We start from the raw sequence: 12,968 nt of genomic DNA on the forward strand, positions 1-12,968 counted from the left end.
ACAATCCCTCACCTGATTTTTTGACCGTCGATGATGGTCGCTACTCCTTCTTCCCCTAGTGCATAACAAATATCTAGCACAAAGAGAAGAAGGAGAAGCAACCCCCATAACAACAGTCGGCATTCTTCTTCTCTCATGTATGGTGGACACTCCTTCACCTGATTTTTTGACCGTCGATGATGGTCGCTATTCCTTCTTTCCCTAATGCATAACAAATATCTAGCACAAGGAGAAGAAGGAAAAGCGACCCCCACAACAAAAGTGGTTCCGCGACACGCCACGTGGTTCCGCTGCACGCCACGTGGTTCCGCTGCACGCCACGTGGGACTAATGGTCTTTCATTTTTAAATGACCGTTTTAATCAAAAACAGATCTGTTACAAAAGGGATTTCATTTTTTGAACTTATTTGAACTGAAGACTTTTTGTATATATATGTGGTCGAAATGCATGATACCATGAAGTTAGAAAGGGCTAAACCATTCAAAAGTAGCAAATGAAGTTAGAAAGGGCTAAACCATTCAAATTTGGAAACTATAATGGCACAAACAGAAGCTAGACATATATAAATTGGTCCAAGCAGTACATGATACTAGTCCAAACAATACATAATAATAGCTACCATAGATATATATACAAGTGTTCGACGTTGAGAACACTACTCGTCTGAATCGTCTGAATCAGAATGTCCACCTTCCTCGAGGTGACGCTGGCCATAGTTGACGACTCGAATCTTGCAGTACAACTCGTATGAAACGTATGCATCTTTTGTTGCATACTCAATGTTGATACGATCAAGTGGGGCCTTCTCCCAAAGTTTGTGCTGAGACTTTGGGAAACTGGTCTTCATATCACCATATTCCTCGTCGATCAAGGCAATTGCCATATGAGCCATCGAAGTCCTGACATGTCGAAGCCTGAATACTGTTTGGAGATCAATGAGGCAACCAGTTGGTATCTCAATACCGAAGATGTACCTCATATTCAGCTTGTCGTTCCTTATGTCAACGGTAGCAAAAGTGATACCGCTGCGAAGGAAGTCCATGAGTTCTGGACAATGCTTGTCACTACTGCAACAGAAACAAATTAAAATGGAACAAATGTTACATACTACTGCAATAAGGAAACATGTTTCACTACAACTAAAGAGAAAATTATCTTTAAGATTCAAATAGAACATATGCAATGGAACCTAGAGAGATCACTAGCTATATGCAATTTTCATGACTATGACATATCATATTGCTATCCAATGGAACCTAGAGAGATCACTAGCTATATGCAATTTTCATAACCTTGGATCAAAGAACACCGCATAAAATTGTATCACTACAACTATGATTTCAATGGAACATATTGAACCAATCAGATTTTTCAGATTGTGGAACACTATTCCAATCAGATTGTGTTCCCTTCAACTAATCAAAATTGTTTCACTACAACTATTTGAAGCGAACCAACTATGATTCCAATGGAACATATTAAACACTAGTTGATTCTAATACGATTTTTCAGATTATGGAACACTATTCCAATCAGATTGTGTTCCCCTTCAACTAATCAAAATTGTTTCACTACAACTATTTGAAGGGAACCAACTATGATTCCAATGGAACATATTAAACACTAGTTGATTCTAATATGATTTTTCAGATTATGGAACACTATTCCAATTAGATTGTGTTCCCCTTCAACTAATCAAAATTGTTTCACTACAACTATTTGAAGGGAACCAACTATGATTGAAACAAATAAACTTACAATGTCATTATCTTGGATCAAAGAAAGCCTCAAAACTTACCTCGCCCATTGGAAGATCAAGACATGGTGTGCGAAGCATAGTTGGATGACGACAACACCGCGTTGATCGGCCGTGTACTCCAGATCAAGCCCCAAGAACTTCTCATGATCCATTGCAGCGTCAAGCCATCGTTCCTTCAACTGTTCAAGAAAAAACGGCATCTCCCTGCTCTCGTTCGTGTACACGACATCGAGCATGGTCGTGCCATGTGCGAGCACCTTTTCAAAGCGAGTTGGCATGGTGGAAGAAGAGAAGGGAAGAAGAGAGGAGAAGAACAGAGAGCGAGAGCGAGAGAGAAGAAGAAACAGAGAAATGGCGACTCTGCTTCGGTTCGTGCTTTTCATCGCCCGAAACGACGCGGGATGCAAACCGTTTGGGCCTTTAGTCCCGGGTTGAGCAACCAACCGGGACTAAAGAGGTATACCAACGGTTGCCACCACTACGGCAGGCCACGTGTTAGGCCTTTAGTCCCGGGTTGAGCCACCAACCGGGACTAAAGGGGATACAAACGGTTGCCACCACCACTGCCCATCGCGTAGCCCTTTAGTCCCGGTTTGGGACACGAACCGGGACTAAAGGCTCCTTACGGGCCGGGACTAAAGCCTCGAGGGAGACATTGAGAATTGAGGCGACGTGGCCGGGCCTTTAGTCCCGGCCCAGAGGCAGGCCGGGACTAAAGGGTCCCGGCCAAAGGCCCGTTTTCCACTGGTGTGAATTACTATTTAGTCCAACTCATTTGTTTGGTATATAATGCACTTTTCTCTAGGAATTTGAAAGAAACTTTATTCCCCTTACTGGTTATAAAATGATTTACTAAATCTTCGCATGTTAGGGGAATTGTTGGTTGGTGTACATTAATGAAACATGGGCAATAGTGCAGCTCCATAAATAGGAAAATGCATTAGCCTGTAGAACCCTTGTGTCTGTATAGACTCTTAGATGTTTGTGGCTTTGTCGGGACCTAGGTACCTCAATTATTTGGCCTTGCGAGTTCCTTCAGTTGTAGCAAAAGTGAACACCTTGACTAAGACAAATTGACTCTTTCAATGGAGTACTGCTTTGAAATTAGCACATATAACCTATAGGAATGTTTTCCTTTTTATTTTGGGTGATGCATCATGCATGACAAGCCTTGAACTAAACTTCTCAATAAACATCACTAGCCCTATGATAATGTAATGGCATGGGCTTTTGATCTCTCCTTGCAAGTTGGACATAGCTACCTAGGATTGAGAGACAACCAGAAATGGACACGTACTTTAATCACATCAGTGGCTTCATTTACAGGCTGGTTTATTAGTAGGGTTGACTTAAAAGGTTCAGTTGGCCAGCCAAGTCCATCTTTTGTTTGTCTTGCAAGGAGGGCCACTTCTCATGCTGACCAAGGCACCACGCGTCTTTCTTGTACATGTGATTGGCAGCCTCTTCTTGGTGATCACATGCTAGCACATCTGCACCGATATAACTACTCGTGAAGCTGCCCGTCGCACTGGCAAGTCAGTAAGGACCATCTTCTCCTTCACAGGACCGCCACAAGCAAACTGTTTGATACGTGTAAGAAAGGAAACTGTTTGATACATGCAAAAAAGGTACTCAAGATTGTTGCATAAAACGCACTGCCATCCTTCTGTTGGTGCAGTAAGCATAGCTCATTGTTCATGCCAATGTGCCAAATTGTCCGAAGAGCCACGAGAAGCTATTGGCACTTCATCTCTAGCAAATTCGAGACATTATGACACTGTATTTCATTTTAAAGTAAAATGGAATAGGTTGCGAGCGTTTTAAAATCAAATAGATATTTCCATGTTGTTTGTGCACAAGAATGTGATTCTCACCAAGGACAATTTGGCAAAACGTAGGTGGGAAGGTAGTATACGATGTTGTTCTAATTTCCACAAGGAAATGATTCAACACTTATTTCTTACTTGCGCACTTGCCAAGCTTTCATGGAAAACTATACATGCATCGTTTAACACATCTCTACCCTTTTTTTTGTGGGAATTACATACCTCCACCTACTATGTGGGAACTGGTTAGGTGGGGTGGAGCCCAATATGGTGGCACGAATCCTGGGGTAGTTTGTGCATTAACTTAGGGGAAAATATTAACATGCTCCTTCTTACCCCCTCCTTTTATTTTGTGAGGTAAAAAGGTAAGGGTTATTCTGATAACTAATTAACGAGATCAATGGCTCAGATCTATTATATACTGTTACCTCTCATGTGAAAAGAGGGGTTGTGGAATTGTCGGGACGATTGTGTGTTTAACAGAACAAAATTCATATATTTTTGCAGGTTATATCCAAAGGTCTGGATGGATCCGTACGTGAAAGTTATTACACCATGCAAAAACCGTGAAGTTTATGGCCTTTGGATGCAACCACGGTAGACGATACCACGGGATAACGGGTTTGGATGGTTGTTCAATACTAGAATATGTGTATAGTCATGGTGTCTGGCACTTTGATATTTTGTTCGCTTCAACAAATAGTCGTGTCCATCGCTTGAGGCCGGAAGTAATCCTTTTCAAGAAAAAAAATAAGACATTCTGCAGATAAAACATGTACGCCCTAGCTAGGTACCGTAGATTTTAATATTTTAGGGGAATGTGTATCTTACATCCGGATGAAAATGAATTCGCTTTCAGCCATATTTTCCCATCAGTTACAGGATGACGAGTGTCCCCGTGTCCTATGTCCCCTGTTCTCTATTTGTTGCTATTTGTTTCACTTTTAAACAGACTAACATCATTATCTTAATAGGTCCACACCTCAAATTTTCCGACCCGGACAGAAAGCAGCAGAACCAAAAAAAGAACCCAACGATGCAGTCAAGCTTTCCACTAAGCTAAAGCTAACAAAGGATGGAATGGACCAAAATGAGAAGACAAAATACACACTGGAAAATATCTAAAATTATAATAATAATTCCACTAAAGAATTTCAGTGTAATATCCACTGAAAAATGCAGTGTAAAAATCTTTATGACCCCTAAGAATTACACTATAAAATCCACTAATATTTTACACTGTAAAATCCACTAAAATTATACTAAGGTTTACACTACAAATACCACTAAAAGTGCACCAACAATCCAAATAATTTATAGTAAATAATAAACCAAGCATTTCAGTGGAAATCCACTAAGAAAAACATTGTAAATCCACTTAGAATTACACTATAAATGTACTTAGAATTACAGTGAAAATCCACTATAAAAACACTGTAAATCCAGTAGGAGTTATATAATAAATTCACTTAGAATTACACTGCAAATCTACTTCCACTTAAAATTACACTGCAAACCCACTTAGAATTACACTGTAAATCCACTAAGAAAATGCACTGTAAACAGACCAGAGCATGAACTTGAACGGGTCCAAAACAGAGAGGACAATTCCTCCATGATATGCGACACAAATCTGGCTGGAGATGCAGAAAAAACACAGGTTAACAACCCCCCTCTTATGTATTCACCCCTCCAAGATCTCTCTCCCACCTCATGACATCTGAAAGAAAAACAAGCACACTGTGATGATAATTCACATATGGTGAAGAGCACAACTTAACAAAACAAAGGTTAGAACACATGCATAATAGATATCATGAAGCATGAGAAACCCTAGGAAACCTCCTAGACTAAAAATTATGGTGTAGAGTTAAATATTTGGCTGGGCATAAATCATGACAAGCCCCTGATTGCGCAAACCTGAGGAGTCTTGGCCTTAACCAGCAGTAGTATTTGAACAGGATTGTAGGCCATATACAAAAAGTGTATTGCATTGTTCAGTTTTAAGATCAGTTGTCCCAAGAACTTAAAGTATCAGCTAGCAGGCCGTTAAAAAATACAGGAGAAAATGAAGGAAATACAGGAGTAGTAAAGCATGAATTCTTTCACAACATTTAATCTCTTCAAACAAAGTCACTGCGGAAAGAAGTCACATTTTCAGCTAACACAAATTAGAGCAAGACGCCAACAAACTAAATCAAAACTGCATCCTTGGAAATATCAACTCGTATTGTGGCCATCAACAAGCCCAAAATTGTACACAAAAAAGAGGGTCCGGAAATGATATTCAGAGGACTCATAATTTAATTGCTAGCTTCATCAGGTGTTAGCATTTAGCGACGAGCAAACCAGCTTACATCCGGGGTTAGGCAAGACAACCAACATCTTGTTAGGCAAGAAAAATCGGGGGTTGAAGCCCTAAAAGCTTGCCAGCTTACGGTGCCAAGCAAGAGCATTCTGGTGCAAAGCATAGTAAGCATTTAAATTTGTTTATTGTACTATTAAGAAAAGTTACATCAGAACAAGAATAACAGTTGGCCGTGCATGATATAAGGGCATTTCTAACCGATCCCCTATCCGGTGTTAGAAGAGTAAAAAGTCGGTTTTATTCCTCTATCACGCACCTAACCGCTCCCAATCCGCCGTAGTGGAGTCAAAATTATCTTCCGGCGCTAACCATTTCCCTAAATATACTCGGCTGTTGAGGCTCCAAGTAAAAGTCACGCCTCTCCCTCGCGTAGCCCCCCACCACACCATCTTTGCCGGCACGGCTCCCAGGGACCGCCCGCCAGCCCTCCCGCTACCTAGTTGTCTTCCCCTGGCCCCAACCGCCCTTCTTCCTGACGTCGAGCCCGTTCGGCCCCTATCGCCGTTGCTGGAATCGAGGTGAAGCGCCGCTACTGTCGGCACAGATGATTCCTCAGATTTCTTAGAAACTTCTTCATTTCTGCCTTCCGCCGCATGTCTTCTTACTTGCACACTGCCGTAGGTCAGTGGCATGCGTTGACGCCCACCGGTTTGTCCTAAATGACATTGGCTGGCTGCTGCACCACCACCGCACCGCAATCGTTCGACGGTTTGCCTAGGTGAGTTTTTCAGTTCATTTCTTTTCGAACCAAGTTGTTTGAGTGCAGATGAAGAGGTTGAGGGAGGTGTTCTTCGAGGGCTCGTCATCATCCGGAGAGGATGAAGACGACAATGACTTTGACACCATTTTAGGCATTATTTTCAATGACAATATTCGGCATCATGGGAGAGGATCCCAGTTTGGCCACATACACATCAACCGTGATAGAGGAGAGGGCCAAACCAAGATCATGATAGACTACTTTGCACCATATCCAACCTATCCGGATAAGTAGTTTCAATAGCGCTTTCAGGTGCATACAAGTCTTTTTCTGACCATTACAAAAGCCATTGTGAGGTATGATGAATGTTTCAAGCTAGAGAGGTATGCAAGTGGAGAGATAAGTGCAAGCTCTCTGTTGAAGTGCATTGCGGCTGTTCGAGTAGGGGCATATTGGTGTTCGGCCGAAGCAGCTAACGACTATGTCCGCATTGGTGAAGACACAATCTTGGATGCCGTTCGAAGATTCACCAAAGTAGTGATCGTTGTTTCTGGCCTAGAGTACTTAAGGGCACCCAATTTGGAATACACCAAGAGGCTGATGGTAGAGAGCGAAGCAAGATGATCGCCAGGGATGCTTGGATCAGGTTACTGTATGTACTAGACATCGAAGAATTGTCCTGCCTAATGGAAGGGTTAGTAGTAAGGCCAGACCAACAAACCAAAGAACATTCTTGAGACAGTTGCAATGAAGGATCTTTGGATATGACATTAATTCTTTAGTTTGCCTAGCTCTCACACAATGATGTGAATGTGCTGCCAAGATCACCACTATTATCTAGGCTTATTACAGAAGATGCTCCTTCTCTTGCAATTACTTGGTCAATGGGCACAACCACTCGATGGGTTATTACCTTGCTGATGGGCACAACTACAAACAGGATCCTGACATTCCTTAAAGAGCATCGCGAGATAAAGAACCCACAAGTTCATGCTCAGCTCCAACAAGATCTTATTGAGCATGACCTGCAGCGTCTTAGCGAATCATAGTTGTTCTATCACATCTTATTTGCTAAATTTGGACCTTTCGACGTGTTTAAATATGAATAATTTAGTTCATAAATTTTGAATTTGGTTTGTAAACTATATTTGTGATTTGCTTGAACATTCAAATTTATGATTAATTTCTACATGTAGTTACAATATATACTAGAATTGAAAAATTTATTAAAAAACCTAAATTTTACTGCATTTCATATAGGGGATCAGTAAGGTCCCTCTAAAACTTAATGGAGTAAATATACTTCATTGAGGGTTTACTCGGCCTGATCCTCCTCTATTTATTGGGGATCGGTTAGAAATGCCCAAAATAGGGTTGAAGCCCCTAAAACCTTGCCAAGTTAGAGTGCCAACTCACATCCAAGGAGTGACTTTATATCTCACAACGTTTACATTTTCATTTACTCTTTTTAATAACCTCCAACCAAACAAGCTATAGATGTAAGTACCAAATCTTTGTAACTTCTGTAAGAAATTATTGGTCCATGTGCATTGATCAAACACAGGCGATAGTGCAGCTCTATAAATTACAAACGATGGAGTTCGTTTGAGAAGCTAGCGGAGAGCAAATATATGAGTTTCCTTTTTGGGTGATGCATCATGGCATGGCAAGCATGGACTGGACTGAGGCTGATGAACATAGCTAGCACAGAGACCATGCTCTGGCATGGCATTTCATCTCTCCATGCATGTTGAAGCTAATTAACTAGGATTGGGAGGCAACCGGGAGCGAAAGCACACTCATTTGGCAGCAGTAACCCCATTCGCGGGATAGCTAATTAGTCTGGTGACCTTCAGAAGTGATGTCGGCTACAACATTCCACCATTTGCGTGTAGACACCTGCATCCTTTCTTTACAAGTACCAGTGCTTCTCACACCGACCAACGCCACATGTCTCTGAAAACCAGCTCATGACCAGCAAACATAACAGGGTCTCAGGATGCCTGTGTTTCTGCAGTGGGTTGACTACTATCGCAGTTGCATGTTGCTCTGACAAATCAGTAAGGACCATCTTCTCCTTTACTAGCAAGTAAGTACGCATCACTTCTGTTGGTGGAGCAGGCTTCCCATTTTCTCAGTTCATTGCAAACGTGCCAAATCCTCCAACGAGTCTTGAGCAGCTTCATGCACCCCATCTCTAGCAATGTGGATAAGAGTGCAAGCCTTTTGATATAGAAAAACATTGCCATTCATATGATGCATAGACCATATAATACCCTTCTCCTAGCTCTTGAAGATGCTCTCCGGAGCCAACATCTGCAAGGACTGTGTAGAGTGGAATTTTAATTTTAATGGGTTCGTCCCAAACCATTAACATGCTCTGACATCATTTGTTTCTTAAATTTTAATGCTCTGACATCATCCGCAAGCACTGTATCATTTGTGTAGCATCATTTCACTAGTAGAAAATAAGACTTTGGTTCGAAGCATTAGTCCGGGTTTGTTTTTGAACCGGGACTAATACTACCACTAGTTCCGGTTCGCGAGACATGCTTTATGTCCCGGTTTATTAGGAACCTGTAGTCCCGGTTGGTGTTACCAATCAGGACTAAAAGGATGGTGGCAGGATTTTGTCAGGTTGGGGCTCCTACGAGGGCCATTAGTCCCGGTTAGTAATACAAACCAGGACTAGAGATAGATATTTAGTCCCGATTTGTATCACCAACCGGGACTAAAAGTATTACTATATATAAATAGTGTTTCGTCCAGCCCGAGCCCAAGCTCTCTGTTTTCTCCTTTCTCTCCTCTGTTCTCTTACCTTGCTCGATTTCTTCCTATATTTGTCAAGCTATAGGAGAAATTGTATACACCAATTTGTATATATGCATGGTCATTCAAAAAATTCTATGACATATGATTGGTCCTATACGAGAAATCCTACGATATATGCATGACATGTACGGTATGTAGTCGAGTAAGATATGTTCTAAATGAAAAATAGAAAATGAAAAGTAAAAATAAAAAATAAATCCCAAAACCCCAAATTCTTTAGTCTTACCAACCGGGACTAAAGGTCCTCGCCCCCCGACGCGCGCTGGCAGCCACGTGGAAGGAAATTAGTCCCGGGTCGTGACAATCTGGGACTAGCGCGGGGGGGGGGGGGGGGGGGGGAGGGGGGGGGGGTTAATCCCAAGTTATTAGTCCCGGTTGGTGAACCGGGACTATAGCTTTGTTTTGTACTAGTGTTTGTTACAATATCACAACCCAAGCTGTGTATATATAACAACCAAGGCCACTTGACGAGGCAACCAAAGAGCGGCAGCCAGGCTCCCGCGACAGGCGACTCTAGCGTTCCACACTCCCCCTTCCCGCTGCCACTGGCCGACGGCCGCCGACCGGGCTCCCCGTCCCCCGTCCCCCTCCTCCCCCTCCCTGATCCGCCTCCTCGGGAGGTGGCCGAGGCGGCACTTGGGCTCTCTCTCCCGCGGGTGTCCTCCTCCCCCCCGGTGCTGGCCTGGGTGGTGCCGGCGGTGGCAAGCCCTCCTTTACCGTGCGCGTATTTCCCTTTTCCCGGCGCAGGGGACGGCAGCGGTGCAGCTCGCCCTGGTTGCGGTGAGGCGACCCGGCGGTGGTGGTTGGCAGCGGGTGAGTTGGTAACGTTGCTCTTTGGCGGCAGGACGACGTGGTGGTGCAGAGTGGCCGACGGCGCGGCCCCGGCCCAGATCTGGGCCCTGCGGGCCCCATCTAGGTCCTAGTGGGCCGGCACCCGGCGTGGCTGCGTTGTCTTCTGCGTGTTGGTGAGGAGGAGCAGCTTGGACGGGGGGCAGCGTCGCCGACGGCTTGCCTGTTGCAGCGCGATGGCGAGAGCTTTACGAGGGTGGAGGGTCCTGGCAGGGCCTGGTATGCTCGTGCTATTGCGTCCGGTCGGCTACCATCATTGACGGTGGAGGTTGATCCCTCCCGTGTGTCGACGGTGCTGCTGCTCCTAGTCCCGGCTCCTCTTCATTGCTGTGCAGGTCTCTCCTTACGGTGTCATGGTAAGACGGAGCGGGGGCCTCAAGACCGTGTTGGTGCAGGGTGAAGATTGTTTTGGTGGCAGGCTCCGAAGCGCCCGAGGTGCAGGTTGGGATCTGGGGAAACCCTTGTTGGCCTGGCTGACACGGACGCGGTGACGCCTTTGGGTGTCGCCGAACCTTCCCGAAGGGCGTCGGGCCTACCCTTCCTTGCACCTTGTCGGTACCGGTGCTTTGGAGTCCTGGAGCTTAGTGGGAGACTATTGGTGGGCGCAGCGTTCGCAAGTCTTTTACTTTTTTGTCGATCCGCCGGTGTAGGCATTTCTTTCTTTCGTATTTCCTTTTTCATTTTTCTTTTGGACGTAACTATGGTGTTTTCGTCTCAACATTTATCGTTGGATGTTCTGGTTAGTTGCTTTGTTATACGAAGCGGAGGGAAACCTTTTTCGTCATATATAACAACCAACTGAACGGACGTAAACTAGCACCCTTTGCTACACGTACACTAACTACTTGTACTAAAATCTAACCGGATTCAACCTAACAAGACACGGGCGTGCAAGCCAACTCCTAATACTGCACGTACTGACGTGCATGACTTGGTTAATTATTATTCTCCAAAAAACAAAGCCACGTAGCATAAACTCCAAGTAAAACTCTAATTAACCTACTGAGACACCATTATTCCTAAGATCTCTCCTTAATCTTGACATGCCATCTCCTCGTCTTTTGTGCATTTGTTAACCCACCACCGTTTCACGTGTTCGCTCAAGCGCACCGCGCATCCGCTCGCACGCTAAAACTCGGATGTGCGCCGCAACATGTCCTTCGACCATGTCGTAGAGGAACTCTGGATACAAGGCCGAGGCCGGTGAGCCTGTCGACGATGGGGGACAGGGTTTTCTCCACGCTGGCGTAGAGGAACAGTGGATCCTTGGCGACTAGGGCGGCGACGTCGGAGCTGGAGAGGCCGGGGTCGGCGAGGAAGGCGAGCACCGCGTCGGGCTTGGCCGGGGATTTGAGGTGGGAGAGCTTGGCGGAGGCCTTCAGCGCGTGGGCTCGGGTGAGGCCGGAGGTGTCGAGCAGGAACGCCTCAGCCGCGAATCCGGGGCGTAGGTAAATGGCGGGCGCCGGCACCGGCACCGTGGTGGAGAGAGGATATGGAAGATGCGGAGGGGGAAGAGATAAGGTGGGCGACGATGCAGCAGCTTCGGAGGCGGAGCATGGCTGCCGGGACGGCGCCGGCGGCGAGGGGATAGGGTAACGAGCATCGGCAGCGAGGGGATATGTGATTGAAGCCGAGATTTCTTCTCGGCAAGCCATTCATTTCACTACAAAATACTCCTTCCGTTTGTAAATATAAGCTTTTTTAAAAATTCCACTACTAACTGCATACAAAACAACATGAACGAATATATTTATGTAATGTAGTACTTATTAAAAAAATTTAAAATACCTATATTTAGAAACGAAGAGAATAGCTTCTACCGGCAATATGGAATGGCTAAACTCTCACCATGTTGGACCGGAAGAGAAGCCACACTTCCAATTTTGTTAGAGAGTCTCCAAAAGATGCGCTAAAAATCACGCGCGCGTTAAAAACCGTTGTTTTGGCGCGCGAGCGGGTGTGCGGCGCGCTTTCGATCACGCGAAACGGTGATGCACTAAAAAATGCACGCGTGGGGAAAAGCAACATCTCGCGCGTCGGCCAGCGCCCACTATAAATCCCCTCGCGCTCTCCTACCGTCACTTTCCCTCCCGCGCTTTTCCCCGTGCTCCACCGCCATCGTGCTTTCTCCCCGTGCTCCGTCGCCCCGCCTTCTTGCCCACCTCTTCCAGTGCCTCGTTGCCGCCTTGCCCCGCCATGCCGTGGCGGCCCCGGAGCAGCTCGGGCTTCCGTGGCGTTCGCCGCCGTCCCTCGGGCGTGTTTTACATGGAGATCCACTCCGACGACATGCGCCTCGGACTCGGCACGTTCGAGACCGCCTGTGTGTATGATGCGGCGCCATGGCGTCTTTGATGGCCTCAGACGCAGATGAATTTTCAGGACGTTTTCACATGCGAGGATGCGCAGAATGTCGCGCCTCCATAGCGTCTCGTCACCGAGCACGACCGTCGCGTCCAGCACCGTCGGGAGCACCCCCTCTTGATCGCCGAGAGGGACAAGACAGCCATGATGGAGTGACCCGTACACCACCCGGAGGACGTCGTCGCCGAGAACGAGTTCTGGTTGAGCAGGAGGGAGGAGCAAGTTGCGCAACACTAGGACAAGTGTAGGCGCAAGGCACCGGCGATTGCTCA

The sequence above is a fragment of the Hordeum vulgare genome, chromosome 6H, assembly GCF_904849725.1.
Source record: "Hordeum vulgare subsp. vulgare chromosome 6H, MorexV3_pseudomolecules_assembly, whole genome shotgun sequence".
NCBI classification, from domain to species: Eukaryota; Viridiplantae; Streptophyta; class Magnoliopsida; order Poales; family Poaceae; genus Hordeum; species Hordeum vulgare.